The sequence below is a fragment of the Ambystoma mexicanum genome, chromosome 2q (genome assembly GCF_040938575.1).
Source record: "Ambystoma mexicanum isolate Mex_15411 chromosome 2q, UKY_AmexF1_1, whole genome shotgun sequence".
Taxonomy (NCBI): Eukaryota; Metazoa; Chordata; class Amphibia; order Caudata; family Ambystomatidae; genus Ambystoma; species Ambystoma mexicanum.
Window position 1 is genome coordinate 573,533,003 of NC_090924.1, and position 20,032 is coordinate 573,553,034.

General features: G+C 44.6%; 1 long non-coding RNA gene across 1 annotated transcript in view; it reads left to right on the top strand.

Moving 5' to 3' along the window:
• Nucleotides 1–20,032, top strand: part of LOC138569603 (uncharacterized) — a 358,436-nt gene that overhangs the window by 276,341 nt on the left and 62,063 nt on the right. The window lies entirely within an intron of this gene.

Sequence of the window (20,032 nt, forward strand, 5' to 3'; positions counted from 1 at the left end):
GCAAAGACCTTCAAGAGTTGGACATTCCCTTTGTCCCTTACTGAAGTCTGCCCTGCTGGGTCCACCTTCTGCCAGTAAAGACTGCAGCTCAGGATGGTCAACAAGATCCAGATCTCCAATGAGTTCCTGGCCTTCCATTAGCTCTTCTTCAGAGTCTAATTCTACCACACAAGGTTGTACCACCCTCTCAGCCTCAGCTGGAGGGGGAGTTACGGGTGTAACTGTGGACAACCGAGGGGAAGTCCTTGCTGGCTGCACTGAAGTGCTGGCTGCTGGTTTCGGTATAGAAGTTTTAGGTTTCCCTTTCGCTTCTGATTTCTTTGAGACAGCAGCTGACAATTCCAGTGGAGCAGGAGTGATATCCTTCTTCATCATCTCTTGGGGAGTACCTCTCATGGTTCTCTCCCTTGCAGGTCTGGTTAGCTCCTGTAACCGTTTACTAGGAGGTCTGGGGGTATGAGACACAACTCCGAGAGTTTTTAAATCGTTACCCAACAGAACTCGTCCTGGTACCTCACTGTGTATGCTGACAGGTATCTTCACAGTCATGTCATTACACTGGATGAGAACTGGTAATTGGGGAAGCATCTGCACAGGCCCTCCAGCTAACTTGGTGAGGCGTTTGGGTGCCTTAGCAACAGCCTCAGCCTGAAAAAAAGATTTATCCACCACAATTATGCTGGCTCCAGTGTCCCTAATGGCAGGAGTCTTCTGGCCATTCACTTGGACACTGTCCTTATAATACTCTTTAGTATTATCTGGGATATAATTATAGACATCTAAATTCTGTTGTTCCCACAAACCCAGAGACACTAAAGAAACACTGGCTGAGACTCCAATGGGTTCATCAGCCAGCAGTAGAAAGTTTCCACTTGTCATTTGGACTTCCTCCTCTGGAGAGAAGGCTAAGGAGACAAGCTGGACCCCTGAAGGTTTACCCTTGCATCTGGGATCTCCTTTCACATGGTCAGTAGAGCCACAAACAAAGCATTTTCCAAATGCTTTCTGGAATGGTGGCTTGTTCTGGCCTCCCTATGGTTTGGCACCAGAAGGTACACTATTCTGCTGTGGTTTTCCTTGTGGCTTACCCTTATGGTTTTGTTTGGGGCCCTCTTTGGAATTTGAGTTATTAGAATTCTCTTTTGAGTCTTTTTAGGCTGTTTTCCCTCATCCTTTTTCTGAGTTGCCCCAGAATCCTTATGAGTAGTCCTGTTGGCAACCCACAAGTCAGCAGCCTTAGCTAGCTTCCTGGAATCCAATTCCTTCGAATCAGCCAAGTGCTGTCTGAGCTCAGGAGAACAGGTATCATAAATAGACTCCAACATAAAAAGATTCTTCATACCCTCATAGGTGTTCACCTTGTAACCCTTAATCCATCCCTCTAAGTGTTTCAACCCTTCACTCAGCCAGGTAGCCCAAGGAGTACCATCATGCTTTTTGAGGGATCTAAACCTCTTAAGATACTGGGAAGGGGTCTTCCCAAATCTAGCTATCAAAGCTAGTTTCACACTTTCATACTCTTTCCTATCCTCCTCCCCCAACTCCATTACCAGATCAGTTGCAACAGGGGGGAGCCTAGAGAACAACCAGGTAAGTAGCTCATTACCTGTGATGTTCTGGAGCCCATGATTGTACTCAAACAAACTCAGCCAATCCAACACATCCAACTTTGGTTCACACATACCAATTAATTCCTTAGGCATCCAGGGTCTTTTGGGACTGAAACTTCTAGAGGAGCCAGAGACCGAAGCGGTTTCGACAGACAACTTTTTCATCTCTAACTCATGCTTGAGCTCCATTTCTCTGAGCCTAAGAATTTGTTGCATTTCTTGGTGTTTCTGTTCAGTTTGAGCAGTAATCCTTCTGAATTCCAAGTCTATTTTCATTTTTTGTAGTTCAAGGACTTCAGGACTTAGTGTGGGACCTGCTATAGGCCCAGTAGGTACACCTGGTAAGGCAGACAGAGGAGCAGGGGAGACAGTTTCATTAGCCTCTCCCTCCTCTTCAGCCTCTTCATCACTATCATCAGAACTTTGATTTAGATCAACACCATTACTGTTATCTACACTTGCTGGAGAAGTTGGTTCCTCTGAACCAGTACCCAGACTTTGGTTTTCCAGCAATCTTGCTATTAGTTCTATTTTCTTGCCTTTTACAGAAAGATTCTCTTGTCTACAGCGAGCTCTCAAACTCTCAGTATTTTCACCTGACAAGGACTCTTGACTGTAAACTTCCATAGTAGACAGTTTTTTTAAAAGTTACTTTTTAGTGCTAAGCATTGTGGTTAGTTATCCTAAAGTGTTGAAAAGCACTCTAAACTGTATACTCGATACGAATCCCACTGCTGTACACCAATGTTAGGCAGAAACCTGTGCAGTTCCCTCTGGGACCACTGCAAAAAGTTTAAGTCCACAGGAGTTAGCAGTAAACCCAATTGGTAGCAGTCTGCACCACCCAGATTTACCTGGTAGCTGTGGCTGAGCAGTCAGACCCCTCTCAAGAGGAGTTAGGCCGTATTTGGAGTATACAGGATAGGGCAATTTACACAGTAGAACAAGCAGACACTGATCAGAGCTTGGGTGTAAAGATATATAATTATTTATTTAAAAACACATCTATGGAAAACACACTGGCACTTATATGGCAAACAACTTCAATCACAGTTACTATAAGTATATATCAATCCCATATATGCTTGCTTTAACCTAGATGTCACTCTAGTATTCATTAGAAAGGGAGAGAAAAAGGCAGGGTATGAAACCAACTCAGTACCAACACTTTTACGAAACAAATGCAAGACTAGCAAGGCAGGGTCTACAGTAAATCACAAAGTTCAGAGGCCATGCCCTCTCGGAGAGAGGCAAGGCGGTATGTCCCAAAAGTACCACAGCGGAAATGCACTTCAAGTCTTTGTAGCAAAATGTCACAGAAAGGTTGGACCAGTTTAGAACAAAAGTTTAAGAAGGTCTGGAGGCGACCCAATGGAAAGGTAAGGATTTAAGACACCTCACGCTAACCATTTCAAGGGAAGCCAGGCGGATACAGTACCTTGAGAGTGAAGAGGCAGCTCCGGGGGGGGCAGTTGTTCCTGGTGGTGGACGCAAGTCAGGGCTTTGCCAGAAGATGAGATGATCTCGTCGTCGAGGAAAGTTGAAGAGCGTTGCACCACCAGGGAAGAGACCAGCCGCGGAGTGCTCAATCACAAGGCACCACCTTTTGGTCGCGGTACAGTGGTTAGTGGCTATCCGGTTGCCGGGGTGCTCAGCATGGGCAATTCGACCACTAGACGTCCTGGAAGCGAAGTAAAAAGCAAGGGACTGGTTGTTTCCACCAGTCAGGGGAAGAAGACTCTCCAGCAGGGAGATCTCCTCTGTCATTGGGAAGTGGTGAGTCGGTTTAGCAGGGCTCCACCGGAGGTGTCGTCGTTGCAGGTCGGCTCAGCTTTACCCTCGTCGGATTCTTAGGTCCTGTGGCGACTTGTCAAGTTCTAGTCCCAAAAGCCCTGCTTTTATGCAGAAAACCCCCATTCATTCAGCCTCGCTGTCAATCAAACATGCTAAGTGGTGAGCGGGGCGGCTCACCACTCGGGCCAATCACACCAGAGTGCAACTTGAGTTGGCAAGACAACTCAGTCCAGGGTGCCTAAACCCCCTCCCACACCCCCTGTGGTACTCAGACAGAATGGCACCACTCTGGAGGGCTTCTGTGCAGAAGCCTGCCAAAAGTGGAACAAAGGGCTCAACCTTTGGTTCGGAGTTACAGAGGCAAACACTTACGCCATTTTAAAAAATGAGTTCAGACAGAAAATACCAACCGGTGGATTAATTTAAGACAAATAAACCGGCGGTATGTTAGAGACTAATGTGAAAAAGTATTAGCCCCGAACTATAGGAAGAATCCCATAGGAACATATTTGTGGTCGAATATAAAAAGTAGTATCCACTGCCACCAGCCAAAACTCGACGAGGGGGACCGACTGTGCCCCCTCGAACAACAGACCCAGGGGTAATTGAATTACCCCTACCGGTACGTCCACAATAGGATGGTTTGTACTCGTTCTGTTAGTAAATTTAGGTCTAGTAAAGCCAATGGTGACTTTACATGCCCTGGGAGACAGTAGTCAGTCCCAGGGTATGGAGTCTATAGTGGGGATCCTCTAGGACACCCCAGTGTTATGGCATGGAGGATGCGGTGTAACACACATAGCAAAACACATGAGGCCCTATGGATTAAAAGACCCCATAGCCCATAGAACACATTGACATTCAAATAAATTAACCACAATCATGTCCAAGAGTGGGAGGAAAAGAGTTTCACTCTTGGCAGGATGAAAAAACAAACTCCAGAAATCCAGCAAAGCTGCTGGGGGACTCACTAGGTTAGTAAATTCAGCCTAAACAGAGAATTCTCCCTAACACCTCTGAGGAAGAACAGCTCGCAGGGTGACCACACAGAGATGTCAGTCATGTGACGATAGAAGGTGAGTGTTGAGTGAAAGATAATCACAGGCTATCCGTGACCATAGGTTGGATCAAGAATAGGGCCAAGAGAGGCTGCACAGAGATTGTGATGGAATGAGGGAGCAGGTGTGGTGATGAGGATTGCCTCATTGTGCAGGACATGGTTGGTATGCAGTCAGCATGACAACGAGGACACATCAGTACAACATCACATGAGTCCCACATGGCAGTCATGTCAATTTAGCCTGAACTGACAGACAATCATAGCACATCACCCAAGCAACATACACATGGCCTGGACACACACGCATGACCACTCACCGGACATTGCCTCATAATCTGGCTGGCCTCCCACGCCTTGGACCTGCTCCACTGCGATGAAATCACCAGCGATATCCTCATGTGGAGTGAGTTCTTCATCCTCAGATGGTGTCCCACTGCCAGTCATCTGAGTAGAGGTGTACTTTGCAGCCAGCTTGAATTTTGCTCGGCGTCGCAGGTCATTCCAATGCTTCATCTCATCATCTGCTGTGCGCCTCTCATATCCCAAGGTGCTAATATTGTCCGCAATGCGCTGCCAGTGGACCCTACGCTGAACAGGCATATGTTTGCTCCCTGCCGCCACCAGCTTGTCGCGGCTGTGTTTAAACACGCAGTCCACAAGTGCGTCCAGTTCCGCATTACAGAAACTCTGCTTTCTTGATGTGTTTGAGGGCTGAGCCATGCCTGGGGTCCCAGCCTGTTTTGCTGGAGCACGCTTTTTCTTCTTGGGAGGGGGCTGAAGAGCAGGTGAACTGGCCAATGGAAGCGGCAATGCCACGAGGACCGAAGGTGGGACTGCAGGTATCAGCAGCTCAGTCCTGTTGCCAGGACCCACACCTGCCTCAGTGCCAAGGGCTGGGACCAACACAATCCTGGCTGGGTGGCTAAGAGCCGGGGTGGTGTCAGCTGCAGCTGCCCGTGTCGCTTACACACCCTGGCCGCTGGGGACAGCAGATGAGACAGCTGCCCCTTATCCACATGATGTGGTGACAGCAATCTTTACCACACTTGCCTTGGCCTTCCCGACACAGAAATCGGCTTGTGAGTCATCCTGTGCCTGTTCCAGGACCAATCCAGTCTGGCTGGCTGACCCCGAGCTGGGGTGGTGTCAGCTGCAGCTTCCACACCCTGCCTGCTTGTGACAGCAGATGGCACTGCTTGTCGGGTCTGATGGGTGCTGGGATGGCAGCAGCAGCTGCATCTCCCTGACCCACTTGTGGGGGGGCATAGCTGTCCCTGCATGTGCCTGGAGACCCTGCCCTCGTGGACCCCCCTGGCCACATCGCCCACCGTGGCCACCTTGGCCACCCTGGCCACGTCCCCCACCATGGCCACCTTGGCCACACTGGCCACCCTAGCCATGTCCCCCACTGCTGCCACCTCTGAGAGGTCACCCAGCTTTGCCTCCCTTACCACTTGCTGCCTTCCCAGCCATGGCACTGATGTACTAGCGCAATGGGAGGTGCAGACAATAATTCCCCCTGCAAGGCTGTATGTGACCCTTGGGGAAAAATAACGGGTCATGCAATGCTCAGGCACCCCAAAAACAAAAACAAACGTGCATGCGACCCCTCGGTAGCCCACTTGCAATAGAAAAACATCCCGCAGTATGCTGTGGCACCCAGGAACACAAAAAATGCATATGCGGGGAACACATAGGCTACTATGACCTTGAAAATGGGGTACGCGACACACCGGGGCAACCAGAGTGGGAAAAATGCATGCGCGACTCACTGTCTGCTTGGAAAAATGAAGGCAACACCCCCGCCAAACCAGAAGTATGCACTGCCACAGTAGTGATCAATTTGCATGTGAACCCACAAAAAGAAGTTTCTCACGCGTTGGTCTCCACGAAAAGCACGTACAGTGCACTAGTGTCCTACGCAGACCTTTAACCCGTACTGAACGGCAATGCCCAATGTCCCGCGTGCATCACATAACTTACGCGCTTAGGGCCTTTCCTCTGATTACACGCTAATGTGCTGTTTACGCACGTGCAGAGTCACTCTGCATCCGGCTGGCCAAGCGAATGCACACGGAAACCCATGCTCTTGCCCACAAGGCCATTTACCTGCCCCAAACACCTCGAGCTGCATCCGACAAGCCATCTACTGCTGCCAGCCCACTCTGTGTGCCTGCTGCCTAAGTGCTCTGCAATTTGGTGCCTGCTCATCATCCATTGCCAGTGATCCTGTTGCTGAGACCACCTCTGCTGACCCAGAAGACTCCTGACTGCCATTCCATTGCTCCACAGCCCAGCCCCGTGACCAAGTTGCCTGCCCGCACCTGCCTCGGGCATTGCCATGTCGGGCCAAGAACCATCTGAGGCATTTGGCAACCCCCGGCAGAGACGCAGAGGGCTGTCAGCTTCCCTCCCACCAAAGTTGGCATCCTGGTGGAGCAAGTCCTGGGGCATTATGTTACCCTCTTCCCTGGACCATCACAACTCCACAAGGATGGGCGGAGTAAAATCTGGGCGGACATCGTGGGAGCCATCAACGCACAGGGGGTGGCACTACCAGTCTGCTGATGGTGGAGACGGGCGCCGGTGACGGTTGACCACCGATGAGATGAGGGTCCGGAGTGCATCGACCCAGCACTGCACGCCCAGGTCTTGGAGTTGGAGCTCCGTCCAGAGTCGACTGGTAAGTGTTCATGTGTTCTTGTCCAGCGAAGTGCATGTTGAGGTGTGGCTGGAGTGTGCACCCTGGCCTAATGCCTGCCATGCCTCATGTACAGATGTCTGTGTGCATGTCCATGGCAGTGCTGCATGTGAGTCCAATCAAGTGTGTTCCACACCAATTGTGTCTGTGTTGCAATGCGTGATGAGCACCAGCATGTGACGACGCACACATGTTTGCATACCTGTGTCTGGACTTGTCCCTGAGAGAGGTGTGAGACATGGATGCTTATGTCACCATCATGGACATGCATTGTGTACATGTGCGTGTGTCTGAGTAGTGAGTGTGTGACTGGCCAACCCCATGGATGCATGGCACATGAGCATCTCATTGCGTGATTGACTCATGCGGTCCATTTGTCCACAAGTGCACAGTGACGGGAGGTCTACATGGCCTAATGCATGACTGACAGGTGTTGTGTGTGCATGTGATGTGCATTTACCATGATGCATGTGAGGTTCAGCCCCTCTTCTGATGTGCCGGCAGTGCTTTTTACATGGATGTGAATGTGTGTTGCACATGGCATGCATGTTTGTGCATGCATGTTGCTTGCACTGACCTGTGTGTTGGGGAGGGTGATGATGGTTGTGACATTTGACAGTGCCACTCATGTGCATTTGCTTTGTGTCAAGCAGACATTTGTTCGGTACACTGATGCTTGTGTTCAATGTCTCCCTATCCCTAGCGGCGATGGAGGAAGAGGGCGGAGATGGCACTGTGGAGCACGACAGTCATTAATGTGTCGATCCAACTGATTGTAATATCCATGTTGTGGATTTTATGTAATACTGTGAGTGGTTTGGAGTTTTCCGCAGGGTGATGAGGAATGAACATTCAGGTTAGTGCTCCAGGTACTGTCTTAACCATCTGTTAAATAGGTATTGGTGGCGATCTTTGTAATAAACAAATAGCAGTACTTGCTTTGACTCCTGCGGAGGAACTTCAGAGATGGGGCCACACCGAGGTTATAGAACCTTCGTTGTGCCCCCATTCTTGCTCTTCAGCTGAATCATTTAACTAAAGAATAGTGGCATTTGACTTGAATCTCGCAGAGGAGCTTCGGCAATGGGGGCACACTGTGGTGAGTTCTAAGCCATGGATGTGCCCCCATTCTTGCTTTCCGGCTGGATCTTTCACCTAAACCCCCTCTCCCCCGTGCCCCCCAATTGAATCAGCCTCCGATTCTATTGGGAGTACACCTCATACCCAGGATGTGGACTCGATGATGGTTGCCTTGACAGTGGCGAGGCCGAGTCCCACACCAAGATGGAGGACATCACCACGGCGGCAGGCGCAAATGCGCGGGGTAGCCATGGCGACATTAACAACAGCACCTCAGTTGGGCCGCTCGCGTTCGCGTGATCAGATTGACTGGTGACTCTGGATTCAAGGTACAATTAATGTGCGGCTCTTGCTGCTTTTTATTAACATAATCCCTGATTGTATGGGTGTTCCTCGCGAGGGACATAGAGTACTTTCCTGACGTATCATGCCCTCTTTGACGTCGAGACTCAACGCTAGTCGTTGGTTCTTTTAAATGTCAAGAAGAGCCAAATCTTTTGTTCAGTTTTAGCTTATTTTACATCTTACTGCTTACGCAACAAGGCACTCCGTTATTCATGAGAATGTTACTAGAGCGATGTACTCCCTGTGGGTGACAATATGTGGCTGTACGCATGGAAATCTTATCTCTTAGTTATAAAAAACCTTGCTGTCCCCACTCTGTTTGAGCGGTATCCTGGGGTGTTAATCCTACATAATCACTGTTTACTCTGAGTCACCTCCTGACTTTGTTCTTCTCTCTATTTTGTTATAGAGTACCACTGGACCACACTTACTTGGTGCCCAGCTTCCCAATTGCTCTCTCTGAAGTCTGGGTGAGTTTTTCTTGGCCCTTGGCTTTGAGCTAATGCCAGAAAGTATCTTAGTGCCCTCCCCCGGCCTCATTGTATTCATTTGCCTTTACAGGCTGAATTTGGTCTTTGTTCAAGAATTATAGAGGTTAGTGTCACCTTTCAATATATAGAATTTGACAATTAGGACCTAGCCGGTCCCGAGACTGAATGTTAATTTTTTGATTACCCTGTACGGTCACTTTAAACTAATTTATATCGACCAGGAACACATAGTTCACACCCTGAAGATGCATATTTGATCCGAAACGCGTTGGTTACAGTAACACTGACTAGGAGCTATTTTGATGTTGTAAAGACTGTATGATATAATGTGGAAATTCCATGTGTCAATGTCTGTATGCACTGGAATCTACACATACATTGGTGAAATATGTATTTTGAGTTCATTTAAACCTAAACAAGGACATTCAGGATATCATTGTACTTTGTTGTTAGAAAAGGCGTCTGTCCCTGATATGTATGACTACGTTATTGTTCTTGACTCTAATTTGATGTACTGAATGAGGGATATAGGCATCTAAGACCTTGTGTGAATAACAATAAATGTCGTTGTTATCACTTTAATGTCATCACTAACTCGTTATTGAATATGAACAGAAACTTGCATAGAAGCTTAATCTTGATCTTATTGTCGAGTACCAAAACCATATTGAAATTAAAGCAAATAACTGTCATCAATGGTAATGAGGGAACTAATTGTGTGATTACTAAACTACATTGGGACAATTGTCCCCCTAGCAGTGCATTTGGACCTACTGTGTAGCGATACATAGTTCTGCTTGTATCTTGTTCTTTGTCCCAAGTGGCCTTGTGACTGTAGCCCATTTGCACCTGAAGTAGACTCAGAAAACTACATTCATGTTTAATTAAATACTAGTATCTTGAATAACCATAGAGTGATACAAGCTTCTCAATTTGAGACCAAGCAGGTCTGTGCACTCCTACACCCCTCCTCTTGTTTTCATACCCGCAGGCAGCCCACACCACAAGAGACCCCGATCACCCGTGACCATACCCGCAGGCAGCCCACATCACAAGGGATCCCTCATATCACCCATGACTATACCCCGCAGGGAGTCCACAACGGACCATACCCCACAGGCAGCCCACACCACAAGGGACGCCCAACACCTGTGACCATACCCCGCATGCAGCGAACACCACAAGGGAGCACCCATCACCCATGACCCTACCCGAAGGCAGCCCACATGGGACCATACCCTGCAGGCAGCACACACCACATGGGACCCCCCAACACCCGTCACCATACCTGCAGGCAGCCCACACCACAATGGAACCCCCCAACACCTGTGATCATACCCTGAAGGCAGGCCACACCACAAGGGAGCCCCCCATCACCCGTGACCATACCCCGGAGCAGCCAACATGAGACCATACCCTGCAAAAAGCCCACACCACATTGAACCCACCCAACACCCATCGCCATACCCGCAGGCAGCCCACACCACAATGGACCCCCAACACACGTGACCATACCCCGCAGGCAGCCCACACCACATGGGATCCCCCCTTCACCCATGACCATACCCCGCAGGCAGCCCACATGGGATGATACCCCAGAGGCAGCCCACACCACAAAGGACCCACCCAACACCTGTGACTATACCCCACTGCAGCCCACATGGGACCATACCCCACAGGCAGCCCACACCACAAGGGACCCCTCCAACACCCATCACCATACCCGCAGGTAGCCCTTTTGGCTGGTGATAGCAGGGTACGCTATTTGGGTGGTACACAAGTCCCTATTCACGCGATTTGACTGGCACGAGTGGGGTACGTGATTTCACGTGGGTACGCGAGGCACTATTCACACGATTTGACTGGTGCGAGTGGGGCACGCGATTTTGCGGGGGTATGTGAAGCCCTTTTCAAGTGATTTGACTGGCAGGAGCGGGGTATGCTCCATCTGATTTTTCACGTGATTGCAATGGAGGGGGGCTGTGTGCTGACGCATGCATGGCGCACGCTCCTTCTCTGCGCACAGCGCTTGAGCTGCTTCTGCGCTGGATTCTATGAATCGGGCCTTTTAGCTTCAGGGACGTTAAGGTCAGCAATACATTGTAATAAAATCTTTGAAATTCAAGGAAAGACACATGTCCTAAACTAACTAAGATGGCATACAAAAGAGCAAAGAATAGAAATCGAGAAACATGCCTAAATCCGATGAATAAAACAACTGTGGAAAAGATGACATGTGTCACGACTTTCAGTCCCATAAGTCATAATTTACACAAACTGGTTCTAAAAAATTGGCACATTATAATAACAGAAGACTTCAACCAAGTGCCTCCTACATTTGCCTTCAAAAGACAAAAAAAACTGAGAGACAATTTAGTCCACACATACCCCAAGGCAACAAAGAAAATGGATACACAAAGAACACTCTCGGACCTCCCATTCATGATAGGACACTTCATATGTGGCAATTGTTCTGTCTGCTCACTAACAAAAAATATGAAAAATGTTAATCTAAAGGGGAGAAACTGGCAACTAAAATCATTTACAAACTGCAGCTCCCAATGGGTTGTCTATGCGATCCAGTGCCCATGCCAACTTCTTTACATCGGCAAGACTAAAAGACATATAAAAATACGAATAGATGAACACTGCACACATATCAGAAAACAAACGCCAAATAAACCTCTGGTTGCCCACTATCTACTCCTGAAACATAAGCCATGTGAAATCTTTTGGTTTATCATCCAAACGGTCCAAATCTCAAAAAGAGGAGGAGACAGAGATCTGGCACTCCGTAAATGTGAGCAAAAATGGATTTTTGATTTGGACACAGTGAAAAATGGTTTAAATTCAGCAGTTGAATGGGGCATTTTCTTCTAAAGGTAGTGAAACTCCACTTTAGACAAAGCGTCCATTTATTAAGGTCACCTGAAATACCACTTTCATTTATTATTTTTTTGAGCGCTGCGCCCAGGATACGCCCCACTGATGCTCTTCCACAAAGAATATTCCATCACATACGGTCATCAATAAGATCTAAGTGACCAGGAGTATGCAGGAGCCCTAACATGGAGACACCCATTAGCAACATCCACATGAGTAGGATACCACCATATAAATAGAGCTACAGCATTAGTGTCAATAAGTCTGAAATGCAGAATCTTTTACAAAGTACATTAAATTCCTAACTAATCTTCTGATGTAATTAGGAACTATAAAATAGCCGTGAGGTGGAGTCATGACCATCACTGCCATCTCTTTGTTGACATTAAGCAGTGCTTGTAATGCTTTGATACCCTCTCAAGATGGCCGCTGAAATCAAACGCCCATCCGATTGAAAAAACAAGCACAAACGAGGACCAGACGTGAGTACACATAGTCACGTGACACGCCAGCTAGGAATGGAATTACAACACTTCCTGGCACTGCAAAAGACAAACCAGCTTCCGCGCCGTGAACAGCAAAGCACTGCCGCGACTTGAGAGACGTCCGCATTTACAGCAATTTACAATTTACAAGTTGGTGGACGAGACAAATACGAACACTGAAAGGACTAAGCCGCATCCACCCGAAAGACCGTGGATAGTTTATTTGTGAACCCATGTTTTTCGGCGTCATTTCTATAAACAAGCGGCCAAAAATAATAGAAGGTCAGTACAGAAGCTACATAACCTGTGTCACTCTACAAATGAGGAAACGTTTTTATATTCTAAAACATGACTATGCTTACTAATAGGTTTGAAAAGCAGCCGTAATGGAAACCATTGTTAAGAGAAACCCACGACAATGATATGATGGTGCTTGCCAACTGAAAAAGCAGAACATACATTAATTGCTGCATAAAGCAACCCATGAAAAGGAAGAGATTTCCAATTCTTTCATCATAGAAACCAAGCTTTAGTCCAACCACAAGTGAATCTAAAGATCAGTAAATAAGGAAAATAAAGGGGAACAAAGGAGCCCTAAACACACAAATTTTGACCAAAAGAGTTTTTTAACATTGTCTAGACCAGACACTAACACACATTTAGCTTTTTTTGATTTTTACAGCACTTGAAAAATGGTGAAAAAACTTGGGATTTGTTTGTTTGAACTTTTTGTCAACCCTGAAAAAGCAATACACTGTCCTGAAGAGGGCCACAACTAGAACAGCAGAACGCCAGGGATGGTGTTGATGTAATCTGTGTGCCGAAACATATGTAGACATCCCATAGACACTTAAAACCAACGTGTCTTTTTTGCAGCACTAATACTCCTTATGCTGTACATTCATAGTATGTTCCCCCTAAAAAACGGCAAGACAATCAATATTCTGAATACGATTTGTTAAGGTGATCTGTTACAACTGTCACTATACTAATCTTAGACACCTCGAGTGAAAAATGTGTTTTTGCTGGACTTTTTAGCATTTGTGTTTTCTAATTTTGAATTATTTTTAAATGTGTGAGGTGCCTTGTGGAAAGCACCCACCCTACATCAATGTGTGAAAAATGTATCGATTAAAAATGTGTTTTTACTTTGCTCACTCTTTGGAAAAAACTTTTTTGTTCTATGTGAATTATAGATAGATGAAATAGATAATCTATCAGTATTCTTTTCCTTGTCCCTGATCTAATTCCAAGGTGAACTAAAAGAGGGGTAATTGAGCTTTTTTGTGCGTGTTCTTTGACACTAAACTATTCCCTCCACAATTAATTATCATTATGTCTGGATGATGCTCTGTCTCCAAAGTAGCACAGAGAGGTAGCAAGTCCAACCACTTAATTCCACGTACTCCATGCCAGTGCACTTCCACATGTGGGAATCCAAGATCTACAGCTACTCCACAGCTTTCTGCATGCACCTTCAACCAATGTATCCACGAGTCTCCCAAAATCCAAACAATCTGTTTTCTGAAACACACAGCCATAGCTGTCTGTTCTTCTCTCTGGAAAGAGACTGTCTGACAAACTCTCTCCTGGCACAACACACCCACTAAACTTTACTGACCAATCCCTTGCTCTGCTCATTCTCATTTGCATGCCTCCCCACCACAAAATCCCTGTATGTAACACACGATGTCCGCGGACTACCGCCATGTCCGCGGACATACCGTAACATGGACAGTCCTTCTACCATTTCCACTTCACTCTCTTTGCCATTCCCTCATTGGATATAGCTAACCACTCACACGACCATCCACCAATCACATCCAAGACCTCTACATCTAACTCCATCATCATAGATCAGCACTTCAAATGTACTGTTAACCACTCTGAGTACAAGTGTCATATCATTGGAAAGCACCTACTACAAGAAATACTGTGCAAGTCTCCAAGATTTCTACTTGCAGCTGCATGCATATCCATATGCATGAACACAAACTACAGGTATGCATATTTTCTGTATAGTACATGTACAATTCTTATAAATTAATATAAACAGATTAACTGACTTTTAACTTTATAACCTATAAAATGAACTTACTGTCATTTTTCCCATCTGCTATAATCAACTGTCACTTCGAAACCTATCTGCTATTTAATTTCTTTTTACACACACATTTGCAAAGCATGTTGAACTAACATATTTAAAGTAAAATATAAAGACTGCACATAGTCAAACAACATTGTATGCACACACTATGTTCAGATATCAAACAAGAATACTTGTACAAAAACATAAAAATCAATGTCTAAATTAACATCAGTGCTATAAACACACAAAATTACTAATTTGTTTCCTTTACAATTGCAGTGAAGACCACTCTCCTGAAAAGCAGCAGCAGAATTTGAAGTGCAAACAACAACACAGAAGAAACCTGCTCATTCCACAAAAAAAAGTAAGTTAAATACCACCATAATATTTTTACTATTACTCAAACACACTGTGGGGTTCATTCATGCTATTTCTGCGCCTATAACAGAGATTGTGCACCATTCTGTCCACAAATCCATATTTGTTAAACATGGATTTACAGGCAGAATGGCACACACAAACCCATTTTTCGGTGCACAAATGACATAACTCAACCCCTAGAATTTTAATATTATAGAACAAACCATTATTTTAATTCTATACCATTAGATTTACTATTTGTGCTTCACCTCACCACTAGCTTACTTTCGACTGTCATCTGAAGCCCAGTTTAGTAGCACATGAATTCAAGAATACCCATGCCAACTAGTTGTAGTTGCCCAATGCACAATCACACAGCATCACATACATCTTTATCATCATACTCAGACACTCATGCACACAGCACACATACATTGCAGAACACCCCAACCCATACCTTCTTTATTTTATTCAACAGACCCTAAAGAATGCCTACCAAAAATCAATTCCGTAGAAAGCAACGCAGAGCTAGAGCAAATGAAAATAGAAGTGTCCAAAATAAACATCCATCTCTAACAGAATTTCGACAAAAAGTTCAAACAAAACAGGTAATACAGTCATTTAGCGAAACAAAATAAGCATCAAGTAGAGAAACTTTGCCTCCTCTGTCAAAATGTAAAATGAAACAGAAAACGATTAACAAGAATTCAGCTAGCACTACTATTAAAACTGTTCCTATAAATCTTGATATAGTGCCAAGTAAGCATACCAAAAAAAAGTATTTTAGCCAAAATGTTCCGCCACAGAGTCCTTCAAAATCTTATAAAAACAGGAGAGAAATCATGCACAACCCTTAAAACGTACCATAGGAAATTAATCTTAGAAGCTTTGATAGACAGTGCAATCCTTCTCAAAAGAAAGTTATTTATTTTAGTGTTAAACAAAATGAAACCACTAACAAAACTAATGACTAAATTACAAAAATTACTTCCCAATAAACGAAATGTCAACAAAAATAACTTCTTAAATATCTGTGGAGGTGAGTGGAGTCACACCACAAGCACAGAACCATATTTTAATGAAGAAGCATACAATAAAAAGCAAACAAATACAATTGCCATACATAGCACTGGTCGAGGTTATGAAAAAGTTAATAATACCATAATGGAACAAGAAATACTGCTTACAAAAATATCCCCAGAAAACTTAGAATTATCTCTCCATTCAACTGAACCCGAAAGTCTAGTATACAAATGGCCATGCACGTCAACGTGTAACATTCCCAAAAAACCTTTCAAGTCTTTACGCCAATTCCTCAGTGAAAGCCACTTACAAAATGCAATAGCTTTACAACAAATTAGCAACAGTTCTACGCATGGCAACCTTCTACTATATACATACAAAAAAGAAATAATGAAATTTAAAAGTACATCTGCTGAAGTACCAAACCATGTGTGTGTATGTTACCGCAGAACTTTTTTTTATAAAAGCAACACAAAAGCTGTAGACCTAACATACAAAATATAAGACAATGAAGATTCTAAATGGTTTGAATTAGCTCTCTACCCTACAGCAGAAAACAAATATGAAATAACTGACCCCTTAATACTTTGCAGTTACTGCACTATAAAACTTGACAACAACCAAACTCCTTCACGTGCTATCACAAATAATTTGGAATTATTCCCACTACCAAAACCCCTACAACAACTCCATTTATATGAGATCATCATAATTCAAACAGTGCACCCCTTTCAAGCAATAATACGCCTTCAACCAAAAACAGCAAATTTACCTCCCTCTGAATTGGTGAAAGGCATTTGTGGCAAAGTAGTGTATTTACCATTAGATCTAAAACAAAATGTGCACACTCTGGGAGTGCAACGTCCAATGGAGCAATCTTTAATTATCTTAGTAAATGGTGTACCTACAAAAGACAAACAAATTTGGCAACAACTGGTAGACTTACATAAAGTTAGACAAGCCTTGCAATATCTAAAAGACAATAATGAATACTACAAAGAAATGAATATTGAAGAAAACTTGAAGGAAACCACTGAAATAATTCGAGAATCACCAGAAACTGGTCAATTTGAGCTTCTAGATCTTGCTACAGTATACAATATTTTAGACCATTATACAATTCATCCATTACACTCTAATGACACCGTAGAAGATGCATTAGAAACATACCAAATGCTACAAACAAAAGGATCACCAATCAGCATATGGGAAAAAAGTATAGAAGCACATGCTTTTCCTCTACTCTTTCCTACTGGCAAAGGAGGGAGGTACGGGTGTCCAGTCAATTGGTCGACAGCAAACTGGTCGACAGGACATTTGGTCGACACCATTTGGTCGAATGCCAAATGGTCGAATTTTTTTTTTTTATATATATATATATGTGTTTTGTGGGTTTTCGTGTGTCGAAAAAAAAAAAATAGAAAAAAAAGGGGGTTGGGGGGGGGACCCCCCCAAAAAAAAAAAAAAAAAGTGTAAAAAAAAAAAAAAAAAAAAAATTCGACCATTTGGCATTCGACCAAATGGTGTCGACCAATTGTCCTGTCGACCAAATTTTTTCGACCAATTGACTGGGAACCGGAGGTACGATGATAGACCTATTCAAATAACAGCATCAGAATACCGCTTGTTACGAATGTATTCTGAAGATCCCAGATTTAGACATAATGTGGAATACACATTCCACCTACTCTTTGAAAGTGAACTAGCAACTCTATGTTACGGAGTTGCACACACATTAAAATCAGGAACCCACTTTCACAATATGTCAGCTACACAATTATTACAAAAAGTGCAAGAAAAAGATGAGGTTTTACAATCAAGTATTACAAATCTATTAGCAAACATGCATGGTACTAAAGAGTACTGGTTCCGATGTCCTGGAGATGTACGTTGTATGATAAGAAACCTTGGCCCACCCACTTGGTTTGTTACATTAAGTTGTGCAGAATATGCATGGGAAGATTTACATGATTTCCTACGCATATCAAACAAAAACAAAACAAACATAGATATACTAACACCTGGAGAACTTTGTTCTCTAGATCCTGTTAATGTTTCAAGATATTTTCATTATCGCTTCATTGCTATGCTATACTTTATTTGTAATAAAACTGTTCCTCACCTCGGAGAAGTGCAACACTTCTTTTGGAGAAAAGAATACCAAGCCAGAGGAGCACCACATATCCACATTCTTTTATGGATTAAAGATGCTCCTAAATTTGGTCAAGACAATGATGCCACTGTGTGACAGTTTATTGAAAAATATGTCACTTGTGAAATTCCATCGAAGACACAAATGTGGCTAATATTGTTGTCGCAAATAAAAAACAAAGGGAAATACTACACCAAATGTCGCTATCGTTTCCCTAGACCAGTTACAAAAACAGGACAAGTAAACAACTTCATGTCTTCAGTTAGACATAGTGTTAAAGGTAAATCACCTAAAATACATATTACATAAAAATGGAATGCAAACATAGATTTGTAGTACATTGCAGACAATTCCACTGCAGTTGCACTATATGTTACAGCATACCTAACCAAAGCAGAAAAAAAGAGCTTCAAGACCTCTGGAATGACCTGTCATCACACAAAACACTGTCTCAGAAATGTTACAGCTTGGGCATAAAAATGCTCTCCCATAGAGAATGTGGCTCCTATGAAGCAGCAGATCGTTTAACCGGTACTGCTTTATTTGGAAAATCGGAAAATATAGTATGGCTAAGTCTTGGTCCTGCTAAATCAAGAAAAAGAGATCTGAAATCATACAACAACATAGAAACAATAGCCAAAAATGATCCCAACAGCCAAGACATTTTGAAAAATAATTTGCTGGACACATACTACCCAAACAGAAGTACCACTTTGGAAACCAGGTGTCTATACCACATAGCCCAAAACTTCACATACAAAAATAATATAAAACCCGATGAAAAAAAAGGTAGATACAGAGTGACAAATTGTGAAGGCAGCTTAGTAAAACTCACCAAACCAAATGTAATTAATCATATCAAATTGTCATTAAAGACTCCTCAACATAAATAACTATATTACATGTCCCTGCTACAACTCTTTAAACCATTTAGAAAAAAAGAAGAAATACAAGATAACTATGACTCCTACGAAGATGCTTTCAAAGCACATTAAAGCAATATAACTGATGTAAACTTTACACACTACAAAACAATGTTGAACAATGAACAGTAACATGAAGAAGAACTCCAGGTCCAACTAGATAAAGACACTCCTGACAGTAGTCAACCTTCTGTAACAGGAAGCCAAGAACCACTGGGACAGCCACTAATAGCAAATGAGGCAGAATTAGCTATGACGGAAGTAGAAAACACCATGGGGCCGATTCATGGAACAAACGTGCGCCGAAAATCTTCGCGCAAGCATGCGCAAGCATGCGCAAGCGGAAAAAAACAGGCGCACGCGCACGCGTGCGATTCATGGAAGTCCCTGCGCGTGTTCACCGCGGGATGTGCGCCAAACCCGTGCATGCCGCGCAAGTCACTGCAACATCGCGAAAGGCGTGCGCGACGCGCACAGTGAAAGCGCACAACCTCAGCGCACACACCAGAAAGTGGGCGGGACATGGGGCGTAACGCGCGGAATGGGGAACAACACGCGAAAATAAGGGCGTAACTGGGGATGTACTGCAGGGAAGCAGACGGAACGCCCACACGCACTCGAACCACACGTATTCATGGAATCGAATAGGGCAAAGCCACGCACAGCCAAAGACACGCACAAGCTGAAACACGGCCGCCACACGAAGGCAGGCGGTAGAGTCCCAGCGCATCAAAAAAGTGGCGCGCGGGAAGTTAAATACGCGATTGAGCGGGGTACGTGGATTTCAGGGGTGCGCGAGAAATTCTACACGCGATTGGCCTGGGTACGTGTATTACAGGGGTGCGCGAGAAAATCTACACGCAATTGGGCTGGGTACGTGGATTTCAGGGGTGCGCGAGAAATGCTACACGCGATTGGCCTGGGTACGTGTATTACAGGGGTGCGCGAGAAAATCTACACGCGATTGGGCTGGGTATGTGGTTTTCAGGGGTGCGCGAGAAATGCTACACGCGATTGGCCTGGGTACGTGTATTAC